Consider the following 22,812-nt stretch of genomic DNA (forward strand, 5'->3'; position numbering starts at 1 on the left):
TATGTTATCATTCTCTCTCTCTACCTGATGTTGTCATTCTCTCTCTCTCTCTCTCCACCTTATGTTATCATTCTCTCTCTCTCTCTTCTTGATGTTCTCATCCTCTCTCTCCACCTTATGTTATCATTCTCTCTCTCTCTACCTGATCTTTTCATCCTCTCTTTCTCTCCACTTTATGTTATAATCCTCTCTCTCGACCTGATGTTCTCAATGTTTATAATTGGATCTTGTAAATTTAATTAATACCACATTTTCGTTTAACATTCGCTCAAAAAGAAAAATATCCCACAAAAAATGAAACTTTTATATTTTAATATGCAGCTTTGAAATTCGACATAAAATGACAGTGTCTTCAGAAACGTAATTTTCAAAGATACACGTCAAACTTGGAAGACTTTCTCTCTACTTGAATATACCACGTCTTCTAGACTGGCTTTGTCTCGAGTAGGAATAAATATCTGTAAAATCGAAAACATGACATTTTATATTAAATTATAAGGTATATGAAACAGAAATATGAATGTAACTCAACTTTTATTCTAAAATGGATTTAAGAGCTAAATTTATTGTAATGTGTTTAAATATAGATGTAACAATTAATATATAAAAATAAATGTAGGTCTGTTAATTTGGGTTTTTTAAAAATCTGTTTATGAATAGAAACTTTTGGAGAGTACAATCCAGCAAATGGTTTTTCTATTAAAGAATTTTACATATCGGCCTTAGTTCCCCCCCCCCCCTCCCGATTATCTTTAAAATTATAAAGGAAATTATCCAATAATAGATCATGTTGAAATCATGTTGCAAATATTTTTTTTCTTTAACCCATGAAGGTTGGTTTCTGTCATATATATATAATTCCCTTAAAATACTTTCTCAAATATTCTCAGAGAAAAAATATTTAATAAGCTATTATACACTAGTGAAGGTTAACTTTTTGGAACGTATATTGTAATCGATAATGATTAGATTGTGTTTGTAGATTTACCAAGAAGACTTTATTCTACGTCTTGAAGATTTTATTATATGTGTGTATTTACCAAGAAATTCTTCATTCTACGTCTTGGTAATTAGATTGTATGTGTATATTTACCAAGAAATTCTTCATTCTTCGTCTCCTTCAGAATCATGTCTCTTCAGCAGACCACCTATTCATGTAATGAAAATAAAAAATAAAAATTAATGTATACTTATGTTATTCATGCTGGCCTGTAATCGGATATAACTGTTAGTTAAAAGTCTATTCAAAAGTTGATTAGTGTTAGACGTATGTAAAACAGAGAGGAAGAGCACAACAAACAATGTACTTATACTGTAACAACACTTAATAAAGTCTAGATCTAGATCTAGTACTAACTCCAATCATCCAACCTATTTTTTTGCACTGAAGCTAAACACGGGAACTAAAAACAAAACAAATCCTACTGGTAACTTTACCTTTTAAAATAACATTACACAAAGCAAATATAGCATGCCATAATAAAACATTATTTTGTGATTAAGCTTGCATCTCAAAATTATTAAATCTAAAATATTGAGTATTATTTGTTATACCTCTAAATTATTACTCTAAAATATTGAATATGTATTATTTGAAATACCTCTAAATTATTACTCTAAAGTATTGAGTATTATTTGCTGCAACTCTAAATTATTACTCTAAAATATTAAGTATTATTTGCTACATCTCTTTGCTGCAGCCATAAAAATAGTACCAGGGAAAAACATCAATGGAATAAAATTTCTATATTTAATGAAGTTTGACGAATAACATTCTCAAATGATTGATTAATAACTCAAATACTGTTTTTGTGTAGATCTTACAATTAGCCATAGGCTATTTATAAAGACTAAATAATCATTGGTTTCTAATTATAACTGACAAAACACAAAGAACTCAAGTTTCTAATTTATGAATATTAAATGTTCATCTCAAATTTTGTGGCCTCAATAAAAATAAAACCAAATTTATATTAAATTATATTTACTAAAGACTGTGACTAGTGTGTTTATTAAGCAGCATATATCCAGCATGACTCGGGTTTAGGAAATAAATTACTTTTCAAATTAGATTGCTCTAAATAAACATGGAAATTTGAGAAATAAACACCTAACCCTAACATGACTCAAACTTTGAACTGTACTCTAATCACAAATCAACTACAACTAAAACCCAATTCAAACTTAAACATCAACTTCGGGCAAATAAAGACTGAAACGAAAAGTTAAACGCAAGCGTAAATACAAACGCAAACACAAATACAAACTAAAACACAATGCAACACAAATTCGAGGGCAAACTCAAACGGAAACAAAAAGAAAACAAGAAACAAAGCAAACGCAACGCAAACACAAACAACTCTACAAGCGCAAAAGTAATCTAAAAAACAAACACAATCGAAAAGCAAAATAGAAAACTCAAATTTAAAGAAAACGCATACGTACACATAAAAACGATCGCACACATGACAACGTCCAATATAAAGTTTCTAAACATACAGTTCAAATAATGACGTTTTTCTTTTCGTGTAATTTTTGTGACTTTTAAAATGTTTAGGCCTATGTTTCGTTACTTCTGATTAGATAGAATTATTTCTATTTAGCTTCATGCGACTTGTTCTGTGTGGCTGTGAACGTTTTTACTTTTAAGTTGTTTACTATATGCATGTCTTGCACATACATATGTACAGAGGTACATATTTTGTATCATATATATATATATATATTCAATTTTAGAAAACAAACACAATATTCACCAAGTAATCTTTTCTCAACTTCTTCAGTATCCCTTCTCAAGATACCGCCTATATAGATAAATAAATGGATATATATATATATATATATATATATATATAATATATATATATATATATATATATATATATATATATATATATATATATATATATATATATACATTGATAGTTCATATAAACATTTTTTCAGAACATAGTAAATTCAAACTTACTTATTATAAAAATAATAATATATAATAAATAAATAAATAAATATATATATTTATATATATATATATATATATATATATATATATATATATATATATATATATATATATATATATATATATATATATATATATATATATATATATATATATATATATATATACATATATATAAATGTGTGTATATATATATATGTATTTTTATATTTAAATATTCATAAATATATTTATATATATATATATATATATATATATATATATATATATATATATATATATATATATATATATATATATATATATATATATATATATATATACGTATATATATATATATATATATTATTTTTACTTAGTTGATTTTTTCTTGGTATTTTAGAAAACAAACACAATATTCACCAAGTAATCTTTTCTCAACATCTTCAGTATCCCTACTCAAGATACCGCCTATATAGATAAATAAATGTATATATATATATATATATATATATATATATATATATATATATATATATATATATATATATATATATATATATATATATATATATATTACATTTATAGTTCATATAAACATTTTTTTCAGAACATAGTAAATTCAAACTTAATTATTATAAAAATAATAATATAAAAATAATAATATATATAATATATATATATATATATATATATATATATATATATATATATATATATATATATATATATATATATAAATGTGTGTATATATTATATATATATATATATATATATATATATATATATATATATATGTATATATTCATAAATACATTTATATATATATAAGTATATATATATATATATATATATATATATATATATATATATATATATATATATATATTATTTTTACTTAGCTGATTTTTTCTTGGTATCGCAGAATATAGAAAAATAAAACTCTAAATGACTCATTCACAAGCCTAACTAATTCCTATTTAAAAAAACATATATATATATATATATATACATATATATATATATATATATATATATATATATATATATATATATATATATATATATATATATATATATTCAATTTTAGAAAACAAACACAATACTCACCAAGTAATCTTTTCTCAACTTCTTCAGTATCCCTTCTCAAGATACCACCTATATAGATAAATAAATGGATATATATATATATATATATATATATATATATATATATATATATATATATATATATATATTCAATTTTAGAAAACAAACACAATATTCACCAAGTAATCTTTTCTCAACTTCTTCAGTATCCCTTCTCAAGATACCACCTATATAGATAAATAAATGGATATATATATATATATAAGTAGTATAGTAGGTCCCCTTTGGGTATTATTGAGGAGGAGGAGGCGAGGGGGAGGAGGAGGAGGAGGAGGAGTGATTGATTATTTTGACCGTTATTGATTGATTTTTTGCCCACCTGTTGCATATTTTGACCGTTATTGATTGATTCTCGACCACCTGTTGCATATTTTGACCGTTATTGATTGATTCTCGACCACCTGTTGATTTGTGTTCCTGTTTTTTGACCAACTATTGATTTTTTAGCCCGTTGTTGATTGTTCATTAAACAACTGTTGATTATTTTGACTAGTAGGTTATTGTTTTGATCGGTATGTTGACCACTTGACCACTTGTTGACCAAAACGATTATCATAGAGGAGGAGGAGGTTATTGTTTTGATCAATTGATCGATATATTGACCAGTTGACCAACTGACCACTTGAGCTATTGTTTTATTAATGGTTAAATAATAATGTTATACATTTTGTTGACCAACTGACCAGTAGTTGACCAGATGATCAGTTTATCGGTTGTTGACCAGTTGCCCATTTGTTGGTTGTTTTTATTGACCTGGACGACAGTCCGGCTTTAACAGTATATCGTAAAATAGTATTTCACCACCCTCCAGTGAGGGTGTGGGTGGGGGTGACGCGGGTGAAACCCGGGGTCGGGTGGGGGAGGTGGTAGCAGGTGGTACCCCTTCCCTTTGTGTGTTGCAATCTCATTCTCCCTTTGTCTGAAGTCTGTGTGACCATGTCCTTTTGTGCGCCGCTACTCGCGTCATACACAAAGGCAGGTGCTGTACCCCATTGTCTAATCCAACTCACGCGCCTTTACTATCGATTTTTTTAAAAGTCATGTTTAAACATGTTGACCGTATAAAATCTTTGTTGAATAGGCCTGGTGGATGTCGAATTCTACTCGTCTTAATATAAAGAGATACATCACGTGCCAACACCCGAGGCGGTTATTGCCCCCCTTCCTGGTTTCTACTTGGTTGTTGTGTTTATGGCTGGCCGTTTATTTACACACAAACACACACACACAACTTACACACAACTTATAGCACAACAAAAGACTTCTTATATTTTATGAATTTATTTCAACTTTCTCCAAGTCATCAAACGCTTTTAAAATATCATATCTCAGGGCGAGTAAACGCTCAAAGGCTATACGAGAGAGATTTATTCCAGAATTATTAGGAAATTTAAGATCTGTACCATCCATAAGATCTCTAAGATTTAAAGTGTTTTTGTTCATGAATTGACTAACGATAGCTACTTTATAACCACTGTCATTCGTCGTTCGTATTTCCGTCACCTTATTACTATTCCGGGCGACAAGTAACCAATCTTCACTAGACATCTTGAAAGCGCCGAAATAAACGTTTATAAGTAGTCCCAATAAGTGCAAGTGTTAAACGTGATATAAGTCGATCGTTAATATATTGTCGAGCCGGTGACGGTGAAAAAGGGTGGAGAATAAGTTTTAGGCTAGCTCCACCAAAACAAAATAAACCGCGAACGGATGGTAGTGTAGTTCAACGACCTCCTGAAATCGCGGGTGATGCAGCACGCGACCACCTTCTTTTGTACTTTGTGAGGTCAATAACCTTTGTATAAACATCCGCGTTGTCTGCTTATAGAATAGTCGATAAAAATTACGGCGCTAAACTCGGGACCAATCGTAAGTGTTAAAACACGCGCACGTCAATCCTGGTATGCAGTACACAATGGACCGCTCCACCCTTCCCCGTGTTTACACCCGCGGTGTCTGCGTATAGAATTTTGAATAAATTTAGCATGTAGTAATGTTTACAAATTCCACGCACAACCGAAACACGGCACGCGTCGACCGCCCATTGTATTCTGTGAGGACAATACCCATTGTATGGGTAGCTGAGGGGCGGATAATAGGCTTTGAAAACCCGACCGCGTCTTGGTCCAAAGGGACGACTCGTTTCACTGCGCAAGCGTGAAACAGGCGATATAAATAAATTAGATTTTTTTTGATTTTATGTATCAAGCAGGTGATGAGGTATGTTTTGTTTTTAAACCAAGGATCGGAGGGAGAGTTCAATGACCTCCACATCTGCGTTACCCACGCCTGCATAATTAGACCACGCGTTCATAGTGAGGCTTTATGTTTTTGTTTTTTAAACCAAGGATTGCAGTAGAGTTCAACGACCTCCACATCTGCGTTACCCACGCCTGCATAATTGACCCACGCGTTCATAAAGTATAAATTCAGACGAAATTTTACTTCAAACACTACTTCTCAAGACTTCAACTCATCTTCACGTCCAGCCAACCAACCATCCTGCTACGGACTACATACCTTGTGATACCGCGTCCACTGAACTAACTATACTGCTACGGACCGCATACTTTGTGATTCCGAGTTCACTTCATCTTAGACATTCACATCATCCAGCACTAAGGTAAGGTTAATATTTTTATTTTTTATTATATATATATATATGTATATATATTCTTTTAAGGGAGTTAACTCAGCGAATATAAAGATACGTTTATTCCCTTTAATAAAATTTTATTTATTTATTTTCTTGTAGTCAAATGCATTCGCTTTAATTTGTAATATACACCCAACCCAGCCATTATATTACTAATGAAGATACGTTTATTCCCTTTAATAAAAATTTTTTTATTTATTTACTTTCTTGTAGTCCAATGTATTCGCTTTAATTTGTAATATACACCCAACCCACCCATTATATTACTAATGAAGATAGGTTTATACCCTTTAATTAAATCTTATTTATTTTCTTGGAGTTAAATGTACTAGCTTTAATTTGTAATATACACCCAACCCAGCCATTATATTACTAATGAAGATAGGTTTATACCCTTTAATTAAATCTTATTTATTTTCTTGGAGGCAAATGTACTCGCTTTAATTTGTAATATACACCCAACCCAGCTATTATATTACTAATGAAGCTACGTTTATTCCCTTTAATAAAATTTTTTATTTATTTACTTTCTTGTAGTCAAATGTATTCGCTTTACTGTTAATCTGTAAGTTACGAGTTAGAATCCGGACTCAAGACAGTAAACCACCCCTGAGTACTTTTGTTGTCGTTATTTACGTTAGGGAAAGTAAATAGTGCTGACCACACTAACTCTTCATATACTGAAGCTACAGAAACAAGTGAACTCTACTGCACTTGTCCTATATACCAGCAGCTTTGAAAAGGGAACTTTATTTTTTACCCTTTAATTATATCTTTAATTTTAAAAATAAGTAGTCATTGGTATTCGTTTTATTTTTTATTTTTTTATTATACAGTCAACCCTAACCACTGAACAAGCAATTGAACTAGCCAAAAATCCAACCCACCCATATCCAGCCGAACCAACCACATACACCAACCCTCCGACTGACAGCTCTCAAGCCGGCTTAGACATTAACATTAAAAAGTAAGTTCAATACTGTTTATTTTATTTATTTTATTTTATTTATATATTTTAATGGAATTAACCCGTTAATATAAAAATACGATTATACCCTTTAATTAAAGTTTATTTATTTTTTAAATAAGTTGTCAAATATATTTACTTTAATTTTATTTACGATTATTTTTTATTTTTTCTTTCTTACTTGTACAGACAGACTGAGATGCAAACCACCCATCCAGGCACTCACTCAACCATGAACAGATATGAATGCGCCACCTGTCCACGTGTGTTCAACAGGAGTGACAATTTGAAACGCCATCAAGCTACTGCGCACGCCAGAGGAAAACATCAGTGCACAGAATGTGGCAAAATATTCACACGACCTGACAATTTGAAACGACACACCACCACAGCACACACCACTCTACTTACACCAATCGATACCCCATCAGCATCTGACAGACAAAGTGAACAACCGACATTAACATTTGACAGACAAACTGAACAACCTGCATCATCAAATGACAGACAAACAGACAACCTACCTATACAATTAAAGAGACAAAGGACCTATGACGAAACAACAAACAAACGCCTAAAAACACCTCACAACGACAGTAACGTTAATGTTGACACCAACGCTATACTTGTAGATGCCCTAAGGGGAGATGTGGTAGACCTAGATTTAGAGGAAATGAACGACTTAGACTTACCGTTCGACGAAATTGACACCATTTACAACTTAAACAGCGAATTACAAAACATATACATTGATAATTGGCACGCCATACAGACACACGCAACTACAGGCAAACATATATCCAGTTTCACATCGACTAAACCTAGGGGCTTGTTTCTATAATCGTTAAGTCGCGTCGTGTAGAGCTGTAGTGTCTTTTGATATTGTTTCACTTTGTCGTGTGGTGACAAATCTTCCCTATTTAAGATATGTTCCATTTGCGTATCCAAGAGGCGTAGACTATCGTTGAGTGTGTCGGGTGGTACATAGGGTTTTTGTTGCATAGACTCTAATATACGAGGATCCATTAAAATCATTTTTCTGGCCATCCTTAAAATCCCAAGACACCTTTAAGCACACCAAGGACTGGTCCGAGTAAAGCACCTATGAAACCTCCGGTCTGTAAAATTTCCTTTCGTCTTTTGACGGTCAATTTCTTTTTGGTAAGTTGTCTCAAGCTCGCTTTGTGACGACGCAGACGTCTCTTCTGAACCGGTGTGAGGGGAACGTTGCCTTTTAAGACATTGTGACAGCACTCGCATAATGTTTTTACGAGGTGGGGCGAAGCATTTTTGACAACTGCTTTCACGACGGGTGGTTTTGCCCGAGCCAATAACCTTAACATTTCACCTTGTCGTTTTACTGACTCAGACATGTTTGCTTTTTTTATTTTGGAACGTAAACAACTTGTTGCTCGTGAGAAAAGATACAACTACGTAATCTCAGATTATCCGGTGTTTCCTGTCGAAGGTCGATCAACAAATAACCATGAGGGGCCGATGTCGCGTCCTTAAAACTTTCCTGGACATATGAAACGCGACCTGGGTACATTTGTTTTGCTAAATTTGTAATCTGTGAACCGTCCCTAGGGTTCTTGAACAGTACGATGTAGTGCGAATTGAGACTGATGGTTCTTTGTTCTTTATTTTTTCCGAATAGGTTTTGTACAATATACATGACACTAATATTACGATGATGACTACCTTTCGTAAACAATTTTGTAATTCGCTCATCTGTTTCCACCATCAAATCATCTATCACAACTAGACGACGACGTTTTCCATCCCCCATTGAGCCGTTTTCTATGTCAGGAAGACCTTCCACAAACTGAACGTTCTTGATAGACTCAAACAAAGGTTGCCACTCTCCGTAACAGTAATAAATTTCATCAGGTGTAGGATCCATCATCTCTGACACCTGAGATAAAAACGTTTTAACAAATACCGTTTTACCACACCCGGTAGGGCCAGCTACCAGAGCCGTAAAGGGGTGTTTCCATCTCGGATCCATAGTTTCAATGTTTGAATTTACTTTTAGTAATCCATCTTATATACGACACAGAGTTACATAACTTACATGCACAATTAATAAACACAATAAAATCACAAAAAGACCGTTTCAATGTATATAATAATATATTTATTTATTTAAAAAATCAACCCATCAGCATACAGTCATAAATTATGTCTTATTTACATATCTACATTAGTATAATATGTCGTTAAAATTTATAACTGTCCAAAGTCTTATATGTCTAGGGGAGATGTTGTCACATTGTCTGGCTGTACCTGTCTTTTAATATAAAAGTAAGAAAGTGCATTTTTGTGTTGGGTGTATGTATAAACCCCGTTGTTGAGTGCCCTGAAACCTGTATTTATCCCACCACCCGGTATTTTTGTCGTGAGGACCTGCATAAATGTGTCTTTGTCTAGTGTGTTGTGATTTTTGGATAGCCCTTTGGTGGATGTTTTAGGATCGTTGTCTCCAAAACAGTGGTAAGACTTGCTACATAAAGATACCATCCCATCCCCTTCATATTCTAACTTAAACAACCCCGGTGTTCTTTTCTCATAACGTTTCCTATCACTACACCCCTGACAATGACTATCTACCGTACCCTTGTCGCTTATAAATTGTGGTCTATGTGAGTCGCATACTTCTGAGGGGAACCATTTGTCGTAAATGTCAAAAAATTCGTGTTCTAGTCCCGGTCTTACGGCTTTTAATAAGTCATCGGTACTTAAGGCTAAGTATAAACTGTCAGTGTCCATCTCGCAGAGTTGAAAGTCGGTTCTATCTATATATTTGTCTATAAAGTCATAATAAAATTCTAACATCCTAAGTTTAGCGTATTGATAAACGAAAAAACCTATCTGTAGGGGAAGATCCCAATCTATTTTCTTTTTTAACATTTCTATTTCGTAAACTCCGTCGGAAAGTTGGGTCATTTTTTTAAAGCGCGGATTATTAATACAACGTCCGACATCCCTATCACTACAGTAAGCTATATCTGTATGTCGTGCTTTATTCGTTATCGTTTTACCGTAAGCCGCGTTTCCTAACAATTTCATTGTCTCACTAGTAATTGCGTTATTGACGTCTATATCCCCCTGTCTTCGCGCGTCTGAAACAGTATCCCCAAAGGTCTTAAAACATGAAACCGGATTATATTCTACCACTTGATAAATTTTTGTCACTACCAACTCATGATTTAAATACCACTTTAAAAGAGGGGTCGCTAATAAAATTTTCTCCCCTTTAAAGCTACCGATTAAAGTACGTCTACCGCTTGTCAATAATTTATTGTCGACCGCGTATTGTCTCATAAACGGTCCGATGTCGTCTCGCGTAACGTTAGTATTTTTAAAAATCGGTGTCATCTCACTAAAGTATTCTCTTAATCTATCCGGCACTGTAATGTCGCATTCTACCAAACCAAAACACGAATCGTCTAAAACAGAATCGATGATCTGTTTCTCAGTCAGGGGCCAGCTTTTACCATAGGTCGGTGTCGGTGTCTTTTGAGGTTTGTCACTATCTTGTAAAAATTTTTTAATATTTGGGTCAATCTGTTTAGTGGTAGCCCACTCACATTCCCACATTTCTACGACTTTAACGTCAACAGTATCGGTCAGGTACTTCGTAATTTCGGTTGTCTTTTTAAATAAGTCAGTCAATGGTCTATTATTAATAGGGTTTACTGTCTTGTCTTTAGTTAAGGGACAGTCAGGGTGTCCGTGAAAGAGACAGCCATGGAACTGATAAACGGTTCGAGCCTTCGAATCCCACCCGTCTACTCTTATATGTCGGGGTCCTAAACTAACTTCGCCCCCGTTAAACGCTGTTTTTAAAGTTACTCCCTTTGTTGTTGAAACCCACGATAACCACTCCCAGGCCTGTTCCCCATAACGATTAGCTCTACGCGGCTTAAACCCATCCTCACTATTTCTAATAATCGGAAATCCTGTCGGCATTTTCTGCATTAAAGACCATAAATAAAGCGCGTTCGCGTCGTACCCCTTAATCGCTTGTACCACTTTATTTCTAGCCCCCCTAATGAAAGTTACCCCCTTTTCGTGATGTCTATGAAAAATTATGGAGGGGCCCCCTACGATATTTTTTCGGATTGATGAATGTAATTCTGATTCGCGTTCAGAACACAAAGAAAAAGAAACGTCTTCTGAAAGTGTTTTAAAAAGATATTTTAATGTAACCCCGGGGACAGAAATCGCGTCTTTGAAAATATCAACCCCTAAATTTTGGTAAAAGTTAGTTTGGCGCTCGAGCGCCTCGATAAAGGGCTTAACATCAATATTATTATAATAAATAAGAAAATCTTTAAAAGTTTGCATCCCCTTCTCTACCCAAATTTGCCTACACGTCGCGTACTCCTCGTCCGAAATATTACAATTTTTTAAGGTGGAAAAAAAGGCCGAATGCGGAGGTAAAGACTTTTCATCTAACACGGCTAAACTTTTTACGTACTCGTACGGGAAAAAACCCTTGGTCTCTTTAACCTTATATGCGGCGAGATATTTACTATAGCTAAACCCCGGTGCTAGATAGTTAATTATATCTAAGAACTTTAATTTATTAGTTGATATACACATAAAATTATTATTTCTTTTCACGACATATTTAAACGGTGTTTGTTTATCTTCTACTTCTTCTTCTTCATCATTAAAACTAGGTCCCGCTTCTAACCCTTCTGTATTTGAATTAGCTAAAAAGTACTTTATAAAATATGGTTTAACGAGATTAATATCGTATTTCCCTGAATTAAACCCTATAACCGGCATTTGTCGCAAATAGTCTTCTAACCTATCGCTAAGTATCCTATCAAACCCTTTCTCATTAGCTTTATCATTACTACCCCTAGATTTAGGTGGATATAGCTCCCTTATTTGGTTAAAAATAGGCTCGAACTGTTTTCTCAAAATATCATAAGCTGCCTCAGCGATTGTATGTAGTCTGTCAATAACTCTAGTCACTAAGTCTTGGGGATCACCAGTCGAAATAAAACATATGGGTTCGACGAACCCATCTACGTTTGATGCAATCGCACACGACAAGGGTACGTGCTTGGCTACACTAGTTGTTGAACTACCTAACGTGGGTAAGTTTGAGTGGTCGAAAAAACACTCAAAATCATAAGTTGCTCTAAAGGGGTAAACAAAATTACTATCTACATCTACCCCATACCCTTCTAAAAACTCCCAAATTGTCTTCTGTGTCTGATAAACCCCTCCCTTATACCTATCTACTGGTTTACCCCCATTACATCCTTTCGCGTGTCTGTTTAATTGCTTAACGGTGGGCCATAATTTATTACACATAGAACACGCGAAAGAGTGCCCCGCCCCATCTATATTATTAATGTATATAAAATGATTATTAAAAAATAAAAGATATAATGTTTCCCTAAACCTATCACTACTTCTAAGTTTGGGACAAAGGATCTGATTTTCGTTAAATTCAAAAATATCAATATTTATATTAAAACAGGACTCTAAGAGGGGAATTTCGACTAAACTAACCCCACTAAAATTATCCAAGGTCCCGAGACCTTGATATTCTTGCCACTGTCTCGCGAGGTTTTGTGTTGGTTTTCTAAGATTTTTTATCGGTGCTCCTAAATGTGTGGCTAAACATCTAAAAAAACAGAAATTGTCTGTGTAGGGTTTTGAGTTTGAATCGTGTTGTAAAGTGTTAAAGGCGTGATTATGTTTGATGAAATCGGGAACGTCTGTGAGAAGGCAACCTATGGGGAATTCGTTAAGGTGATATAGATAGAATGTGGTGGCTGGAATGATCTCAACGGCGTATTTCGTATTAGGTCTATTGTGTTGTGCATAGTTTAGAATGTCTGCTGTGTTTAAGTGTTCTAAAAAATCTTTAAAATCTACTCTATTATTAATTAATTTAGGAAGCTCTAAGACGCATGCATTGTTGTTACTTGAGTGAAAAAACTTATATTCCCCTGTTTCTTTATGTTTTAAAATGGAATGGTGGCTATAGTTGATTTTGAACCGCTTAGTTTGTGTGTTAAATATGGTGTCTACGAGTTTTGAATCCCAGTCTATCGGAGTAGTGTCTAGTGGGCTGTGAAAAAAATTAAATGTGGATATATGTTTGCCTGTAGTTGCGTGTGTCTGTATGGCGTGCCAATTATCAATGTATATGTTTTGTAATTCGCTGTTTAAGTTGTAAATGGTGTCAATTTCGTCGAACGGTAAGTCTAAGTCGTTCATTTCCTCTAAATCTAGGTCTACCACATCTCCCCTTAGGGCATCTACAAGTATAGCGTTGGTGTCAACATTAACGTTACTGTCGTTGTGAGGTGTTTTTAGGCGTTTGTTTGTTGTTTCGTCATAGGTCCTTTGTCTCTTTAATTGTATAGGTAGGTTGTCTGTTTGTCTGTCATTTGATGATGCAGGTTGTTCAGTTTGTCTGTCAAATGTTAATGTCGGTTGTTCACTTTGTCTGTCAGATGCTGATGGGGTATCGATTGGTGTAAGTAGAGTGGTGTGTGCTGTGGTGGTGTGTCGTTTCAAATTGTCAGGTCGTGTGAATATTTTGCCACATTCTGTGCACTGATGTTTTCCTCTGGCGTGCGCAGTAGCTTGATGGCGTTTCAAATTGTCACTCCTGTTGAACACACGTGGACAGGTGGCGCATTCATATCTGTTCATGGTTGAGTGAGTGCCTGGATGGGTGGTTTGCATCTCAGTCTGTCTGTACAAGTAAGAAAGAAAAAATAAAAAATAATCGTAAATAAAATTAAAGTAAATATATTTGACAACTTATTTAAAAAATAAATAAACTTTAATTAAAGGGTATAATCGTATTTTTATATTAACGGGTTAATTCCATTAAAATATATAAATAAAATAAAATAAATAAAATAAACAGTATTGAACTTACTTTTTAATGTTAATGTCTAAGCCGGCTTGAGAGCTGTCAGTCGGAGGGTTGGTGTATGTGGTTGGTTCGGCTGGATATGGGTGGGTTGGATTTTTGGCTAGTTCAATTGCTTGTTCAGTGGTTAGGGTTGACTGTATAATAAAAAAATAAAAAATAAAACGAATACCAATGACTACTTATTTTTAAAATTAAAGATATAATTAAAGGGTAAAAAATAAAGTTCCCTTTTCAAAGCTGCTGGTATATAGGACAAGTGCAGTAGAGTTCACTTGTTTCTGTAGCTTCAGTATATGAAGAGTTAGTGTGGTCAGCACTATTTACTTTCCCTAACGTAAATAACGACAACAAAAGTACTCAGGGGTGGTTTACTGTCTTGAGTCCGGATTCTAACTCGTAACTTACAGATTAACAGTAAAGCGAATACATTTGACTACAAGAAAGTAAATAAATAAAAAATTTTATTAAAGGGAATAAACGTAGCTTCATTAGTAATATAATAGCTGGGTTGGGTGTATATTACAAATTAAAGCGAGTACATTTGCCTCCAAGAAAATAAATAAGATTTAATTAAAGGGTATAAACCTATCTTCATTAGTAATATAATGGCTGGGTTGGGTGTATATTACAAATTAAAGCTAGTACATTTAACTCCAAGAAAATAAATAAGATTTAATTAAAGGGTATAAACCTATCTTCATTAGTAATATAATGGGTGGGTTGGGTGTATATTACAAATTAAAGCGAATACATTGGACTACAAGAAAGTAAATAAATAAAAAAATTTTTATTAAAGGGAATAAACGTATCTTCATTAGTAATATAATGGCTGGGTTGGGTGTATATTACAAATTAAAGCGAATGCATTTGACTACAAGAAAATAAATAAATAAAATTTTATTAAAGGGAATAAACGTATCTTTATATTCGCTGAGTTAACTCCCTTAAAAGAATATATATACATATATATATATATAATAAAAAATAAAAATATTAACCTTACCTTAGTGCTGGATGATGTGAATGTCTAAGATGAAGTGAACTCGGAATCACAAAGTATGCGGTCCGTAGCAGTATAGTTAGTTCAGTGGACGCGGTATCACAAGGTATGTAGTCCGTAGCAGGATGGTTGGTTGGCTGGACGTGAAGATGAGTTGAAGTCTTGAGAAGTAGTGTTTGAAGTAAAATTTCGTCTGAATTTATACTTTATGAACGCGTGGGTCAATTATGCAGGCGTGGGTAACGCAGATGTGGAGGTCGTTGAACTCTACTGCAATCCTTGGTTTAAAAAACAAAAACATAAAGCCTCACTATGAACGCGTGGTCTAATTATGCAGGCGTGGGTAACGCAGATGTGGAGGTCATTGAACTCTCCCTCCGATCCTTGGTTTAAAAACAAAACATACCTCATCACCTGCTTGATACATAAAATCAAAAAAAATCTAATTTATTTATATCGCCTGTTTCACGCTTGCGCAGTGAAACGAGTCGTCCCTTTGGACCAAGACGCGGTCGGGTTTTCAAAGCCTATTATCCGCCCCTCAGCTACCCATACAATGGGTATTGTCCTCACAGAATACAATGGGCGGTCGACGCGTGCCGTGTTTCGGTTGTGCGTGGAATTTGTAAACATTACTACATGCTAAATTTATTCAAAATTCTATACGCAGACACCGCGGGTGTAAACACGGGGAAGGGTGGAGCGGTCCATTGTGTACTGCATACCAGGATTGACGTGCGCGTGTTTTAACACTTACGATTGGTCCCGAGTTTAGCGCCGTAATTTTTATCGACTATTCTATAAGCAGACAACGCGGATGTTTATACAAAGGTTATTGACCTCACAAAGTACAAAAGAAGGTGGTCGCGTGCTGCATCACCCGCGATTTCAGGAGGTCGTTGAACTACACTACCATCCGTTCGCGGTTTATTTTGTTTTGGTGGAGCTAGCCTAAAACTTATTCTCCACCCTTTTTCACCGTCACCGGCTCGACAATATATTAACGATCGACTTATATCACGTTTAACACTTGCACTTATTGGGACTACTTATAAACGTTTATTTCGGCGCTTTCAAGATGTCTAGTGAAGATTGGTTACTTGTCGCCCGGAATAGTAATAAAGTGACGGAAATACGAACGACGAATGACAGTGGTTATAAAGTAGCTATCGTTAGTCAATTCATGAACAAAAACACTTTAAATCTTAGAGATCTTATGGATGGTACAGATCTTAAATTTCCTAATAATTCTGGAATAAATCTCTCTCGTATAGCCTTTGAGCGTTTACTCGCCCTGAGATATGATATTTTAAAAGCGTTTGATGACTTGGAGAAAGTTGAAATAAATTCATAAAATATAAGAAGTCTTTTGTTGTGCTATAAGTTGTGTGTAAGTTGTGTGTGTGTGTTTGTGTGTAAATAAACGGCCAGCCATAAACACAACAACCAAGTAGAAACCAGGAAGGGGGGCAATAACCGCCTCGGGTGTTGGCACGTGATGTATCTCTTTATATTAAGACGAGTAGAATTCGACATCCACCAGGCCTATTCAACAAAGATTTTATACGGTCAACATGTTTAAACATGACTTTTAAAAAAATCGATAGTAAAGGCGCGTGAGTTGGATTAGACAATGGGGTACAGCACCTGCCTTTGTGTATGACGCGAGTAGCGGCGCACAAAAGGACATGGTCACACAGACTTCAGACAAAGGGAGAATGAGATTGCAACACACAAAGGGAAGGGGTACCACCTGCTACCACCTCCCCCACCCGACCCCGGGTTTCACCCGCGTCACCCCCACCCACACCCTCACTGGAGGGTGGTGAAATACTATTTTACGATATACTGTTAAAGCCGGACTGTCGTCCAGGTCAATAAAAACAACCAACAAATGGGCAACTGGTCAACAACCGATAAACTGATCATCTGGTCAACTACTGGTCAGTTGGTCAACAAAATGTATAACATTATTATTTAACCATTAATAAAACAATAGCTCAAGTGGTCAGTTGGTCAACTGGTCAATATATCGATCAATTGATCAAAACAATAACCTCCTCCTCCTCTATGATAATCGTTTTGGTCAACAAGTGGTCAAGTGGTCAACATACCGATCAAAACAATAACCTACTAGTCAAAATAATCAACAGTTGTTTAATGAACAATCAACAACGGGCTAAAAAATCAATAGTTGGTCAAAAAACAGGAACACAAATCAACAGGTGGTCGAGAATCAATCAATAACGGTCAAAATATGCAACAGGTGGTCGAGAATCAATCAATAACGGTCAAAATATGCAACAGGTGGGCAAAAAATCAATCAATAACGGTCAAAATAATCAATCACTCCTCCTCCTCCTCCTCCTCCCCCTCGCCTCCTCCTCCTCAATAATACCCAAAGGGGACCTACTATACTACTTATATATATATATATATATATATATATATATATAAATAATATATATAATATATGTTTCATTGATAGTTCATATAAACATTTTTTTCAGAACATAGTAAATTCAAACTTACTTATAAAAATAATAATATATAATAAAAAAATAAATATATAAATATATATATATATATATATATATATATATGTATATATATATATATATATATATATATGTATATATGTATATATGTATATATGTATATATATATATATATATATATATATATATATATATATATATATATATATATATATATATATATATATGTATATATATATATATATATATATATATATATATATATATATATATATATATATATATATATATATATATATATTATTTTTACTTAGCTGATTTTTTCTTGGTATTTTAGAAAACAAACACAATATTCACCAAGTAATCTTTTCTCAACATCTTCAGTATCCCTACTCAAGATACCGCCTATATAGATAGATAAATGTATATATATATATATATATATATATATATATATATGTATATATATATATATATATATATATATATATATATATATATATATATATATTACATTTATAGTTCATATAAACATTTTTTTCAGAACATAGTAAATTCAAACTTAGTTATTATAAAAATAATAATATAAAAATAATATATATATATATATATATATATATATATATATAAATGTGTATATATATATATATATATATATATATATATATTTACATTTATATATTCATAAATACATTTATCCTAATATATAAAAGGCCATGTGCGCTCTTCTCTCTCTCTCTCTGTCTGTCCGCAAAATATTTTCGCCGGACATCACGTCAGAATCGGCAGCGATATATGGATACATTTATACGGACTTTTGTTGAAAATAATATGTTAGATGTTTTAAATGTATAACCACAATTTTATTTAAAGAAGAAAAATAAAAAATAAAGGCGTAGTCGAATGTAGAGAAACAGTATTATTTAAGCAATCGGAAAAGTATTTAAACTTGGGACAAGAACGCATATAACAATGACGTCGCTTATTGTTTACACTAAAAAAAGAGCACGAAACTGATTACGTCATCTTCCGAGTTTAGAATAAAAAGAAATTTATTTCATTCAAATATGATTTAGAGCTATGTACGCTATGAAATGTATACAATACGATTTTCTCGGCCAATACTTAAAAAAATTATTTTATCTATTTGGATTCTAGATCTAGAGATTCTAGATCTAGATATTGATCTAGATCTAGATATTCTAGATCATCTAGATCTAGAGATTCTAGATCTAGATCTAGATGATCTATAAAGCTAAGTTGTCGGGTGCCCGATAGGGCACTTCCCGGCGCCGCAGGCGCTTCAAATTTGGCAGGATCTTGCCTTGGGGCGACAGAACACGGGACCGGTTGGCCGAAAAGTCTACGATGAGGGGGTCAAAACTGACCTCGACTGACCGGCGCCTTATATTAATTAAGCATTTAAATTCTCAATGTTTTTGAAAACCTAAGCGAAGCTGGGCAGCATGCCTAGTATATATATAAGTATATATATATATATATATATATATATATATATATATATATATATATATATATATATATATATATATATATATATATATAAATGTCTATATATATATATGTATATATATATATATATATATATATATATATATATATATATATATATATATATATATATATATTTATATATTCATAAATACATTTATATATATATATATATATATATATATATATATATATATATATATATATATATATATATATACTAGCCGTCCCGGCCAGGTCCTGCTCTGGCTTCTGTGAAAAACCTTTCTGTTAAAGACCATTACCTGTGTGTTTAGTAATCATCATAAACCCGGCATTGCCCACCCAAACCACAACCAACCAAAACAACAAAACGCAAACATAACGCTAACACAATTACAAATACAAACGAAAACAAAAACCTAACAACAAACCCAACCACAAACACCAATACCAACAAAACAAAAACAACGAAAAAGCAAACGAAAACAAACCAAATCCAAACGCAAAACCAACCAAAAACACAAATACAAACCCAAACAAAAAAACACAAACAAAAACGAAAAAAGAAAGAACAAAAACGAACCAAATCAAAACGCAACCACTAACGCAAACCCACCTAAACACAAAGAAAACACTAACGCGAACATAAACGCCCGGGGCGGAATCACCTGTTTTAGCTTAATGAACGCCTATAGTACCCCAACTTATTCATAGTCTTTTGCACTCACTTAAACGAACGCGCCTGTTTCAATTTAATGAACAATTTTAATACTCCAAGCTTATCCGTAAAATACCTACAACATTTGCACTTGATCAATCCCCGCTAATTATGTAATTATTTTTTTTCCCAACACCAAAACAAAGTAATTAAAAAGTAAATTCTTTTCCACAAATGCAATGGTTTTATAAAGGGAAGTAATTGTGTTTTCCTAATTCATCAAAGGGAAGTAAGTGCTATAGGACTAAATAAAGACATAATTAGAATTTTTGTAAAAGATGATATTTTTACTTTCTCGTATATACGAAGTATAGAGAAAGTCTTGTAATCGTGCAAAAAAAAAAATCGAGATTTTTACAAATCTCGACGTTTCACACCTCACTGATACGGAAAAACATAATTTTGCAATCTTGTCCGTATGTCTGTGTGTCTGTGTGTGTGTGTGTGTGTGTGTGTGTGTGTCTGTCTGTCTGTCCGTGTGTAAACACGATAACTTGAGTACCGTTACAGCTAGGTTGATGAAATTTCATATATAAGTATTTTATCAAAATCGTAGATCCGTATCAACTTTTGAGCGATTTGCCATAACCGGAAGTGGTACTTTTTTTACTTTGAATTTTTCAAAAGCCTATAACTTGAGTACTATTTCAGATAGATAAATGAAAATTCATACGTAAGTAAAAGATCTAATTCTCTACCTTCCATTAAATTTTGAGTCATTTCCGTTGACTGGAAGTAGTACTTTACGCTACTTCCGATTTCTCAAAAAACTAATGTAAATTTTAAAAGTAATAATATTATTGCGCACTATTATGCGCTTTTTTATTTGGCGTTCACTTGGTGTGCAATTAATTTGTCTACGAGATTTTATTCTATTTTTAAAACTTTAAGTATTTAAAATGGATTAAAAATCATGTCTATAGCCCGAGTTCTCATCCCCTGTTATTTTATATAAGAATATTCGAGAAAGTTTAGGAGAGATCACTCCCGGTTTATTTTAAAACTTGTGTTTAATGAACATGCCGACAATTATTACTATAATTTGAAAAATGAAAATTATTTCCCAACACTTTCAATAGTAATTTTTTAACTCATAAATTTAGACAAATGCGCACGATAATTGTCTAACACTCAAATCCATCCAAGACCAACGACAAACATATGCGTTACATACAGAACTGAGCTTTATATATTAGATATGTATATATATATATATATATATATATATATATATATGTATATATGTATATATATATATGTATATATGTATATATAAATATATATATATATATATATATATATATATATATATATATATATATATATATATATATATATATATATATATATATATATATATATATATATATATATATATATATATATATATACTTAGCTGATTTTTTCTTGGTATCGCAGAATATAGAAAAATAAAACTCTAAATGTCTCATTCAAAAGCCTAACTATTTCCTATTTAAAAAAAAAACATCTATCTATCTATCTATCTATCTATCTATCTATATATATATATATATATATATATATAAAGCAATGTATGTTTGTGTGTCTGTCTGTCTGTCCTTTATGCATTACTACACCTCTCATCACATCGCCGTGAAACTTTGGGAAGTTGTTGAGAATATTCCCGGGGAGTTTTCTGTGAAAAAAAAAATTCAAATTCGCAGGGGTGGCGCCCCTACAGGGCGCGATTTGTTTTTTCTATATACGGTATATAAAAATAAAAGTCGATTTTTGTTGGGCATCGTTCATCAGATAGCCATAAGACTTCGGGGAGTTTATTATACCACTCTAGGGAAGGGTTCTGTAAAAAAATAATTTTTAATTTCGCAAGGGCGACGCCACGGGAGGGTCCGATTTTTCTCTATATACGTTATATAAAAATAATAAAAGTGAATTGCAGTGACACCGTTTATCCGATAGGCATGAAACTTTGGGGAGTTCATTATAAAACTATAGGGAAGGGTTCTGTAAAAAATCATTTTTAATTTCGCAAGGGCGGCGCCACGGGAGGGTGCGATTTTTCTCTATATACGGTATAAAAAATAAAAGTCGATTTTGGTGTGACACCGTTATCCGATAGCCACGAGAATTTGGGGGAGTTGATTAGAACATTTCAGGAAAGGGTTCTGTAAAAAAAAAAATCCTTTTTTTTTTATTTCGCAAAGGCGGCGCCACGGGAGGCTGCGATTTTTCTATATATACGGTTTATAAAATTTCGGTTTCACACCGTTCATCCGTGTGCCATGAAACTTTGGGGAGATGATTAGGTTACTCAATGGTAGGGTTCTGCAAAAAAATATTGTTTAATATTGCAAGGGCGGCGCCCCCCGGGGAAGGGGGAGCGATTTTTTAAAATCTATACACGGTATATAAAAAATAAAACTCGGATGCGGTTCATCCCGAGAATATTTCTGCGAAAAAGAAAACTAAAGTTTCTTATGGGCGGCGC

The 22,812-nt window shown here is 33.1% G+C and overlaps 1 long non-coding RNA gene across 4 annotated transcripts in view; it reads right to left on the minus strand.

The window, feature by feature from the left end:
• Window positions 1-295: 295 nt before the first annotated feature.
• LOC131939827 (uncharacterized) overlaps window positions 296-22,812 on the minus strand; it is a 23,911-nt gene continuing 1,394 nt past the window's right edge. The window contains exons 3-9 of one of the 4 annotated variants that reach the window (XR_009386482.1): window positions 18,488-18,535; window positions 4,210-4,257; window positions 4,052-4,099; window positions 3,365-3,412; window positions 2,757-2,804; window positions 1,094-1,148; window positions 296-458 (exon numbers count right to left, since the gene is read on the minus strand). This is a non-coding gene — a long non-coding RNA (uncharacterized LOC131939827). The remainder of the gene's footprint in view (window positions 459-1,093; window positions 1,149-2,756; window positions 2,805-3,364; window positions 3,413-4,051; window positions 4,100-4,209; window positions 4,258-18,487; window positions 18,536-22,812) is intronic. The other 3 variants (XR_009386484.1, XR_009386483.1, XR_009386485.1) reach the window with 3 other exon arrangements.

Source organism: Physella acuta, unplaced genomic scaffold (genome assembly GCF_028476545.2).
Source record: "Physella acuta isolate Inbredline_101_S28 unplaced genomic scaffold, ASM2847654v3 ptg000019l, whole genome shotgun sequence".
NCBI classification, from domain to species: domain Eukaryota; kingdom Metazoa; phylum Mollusca; class Gastropoda; family Physidae; genus Physella; species Physella acuta.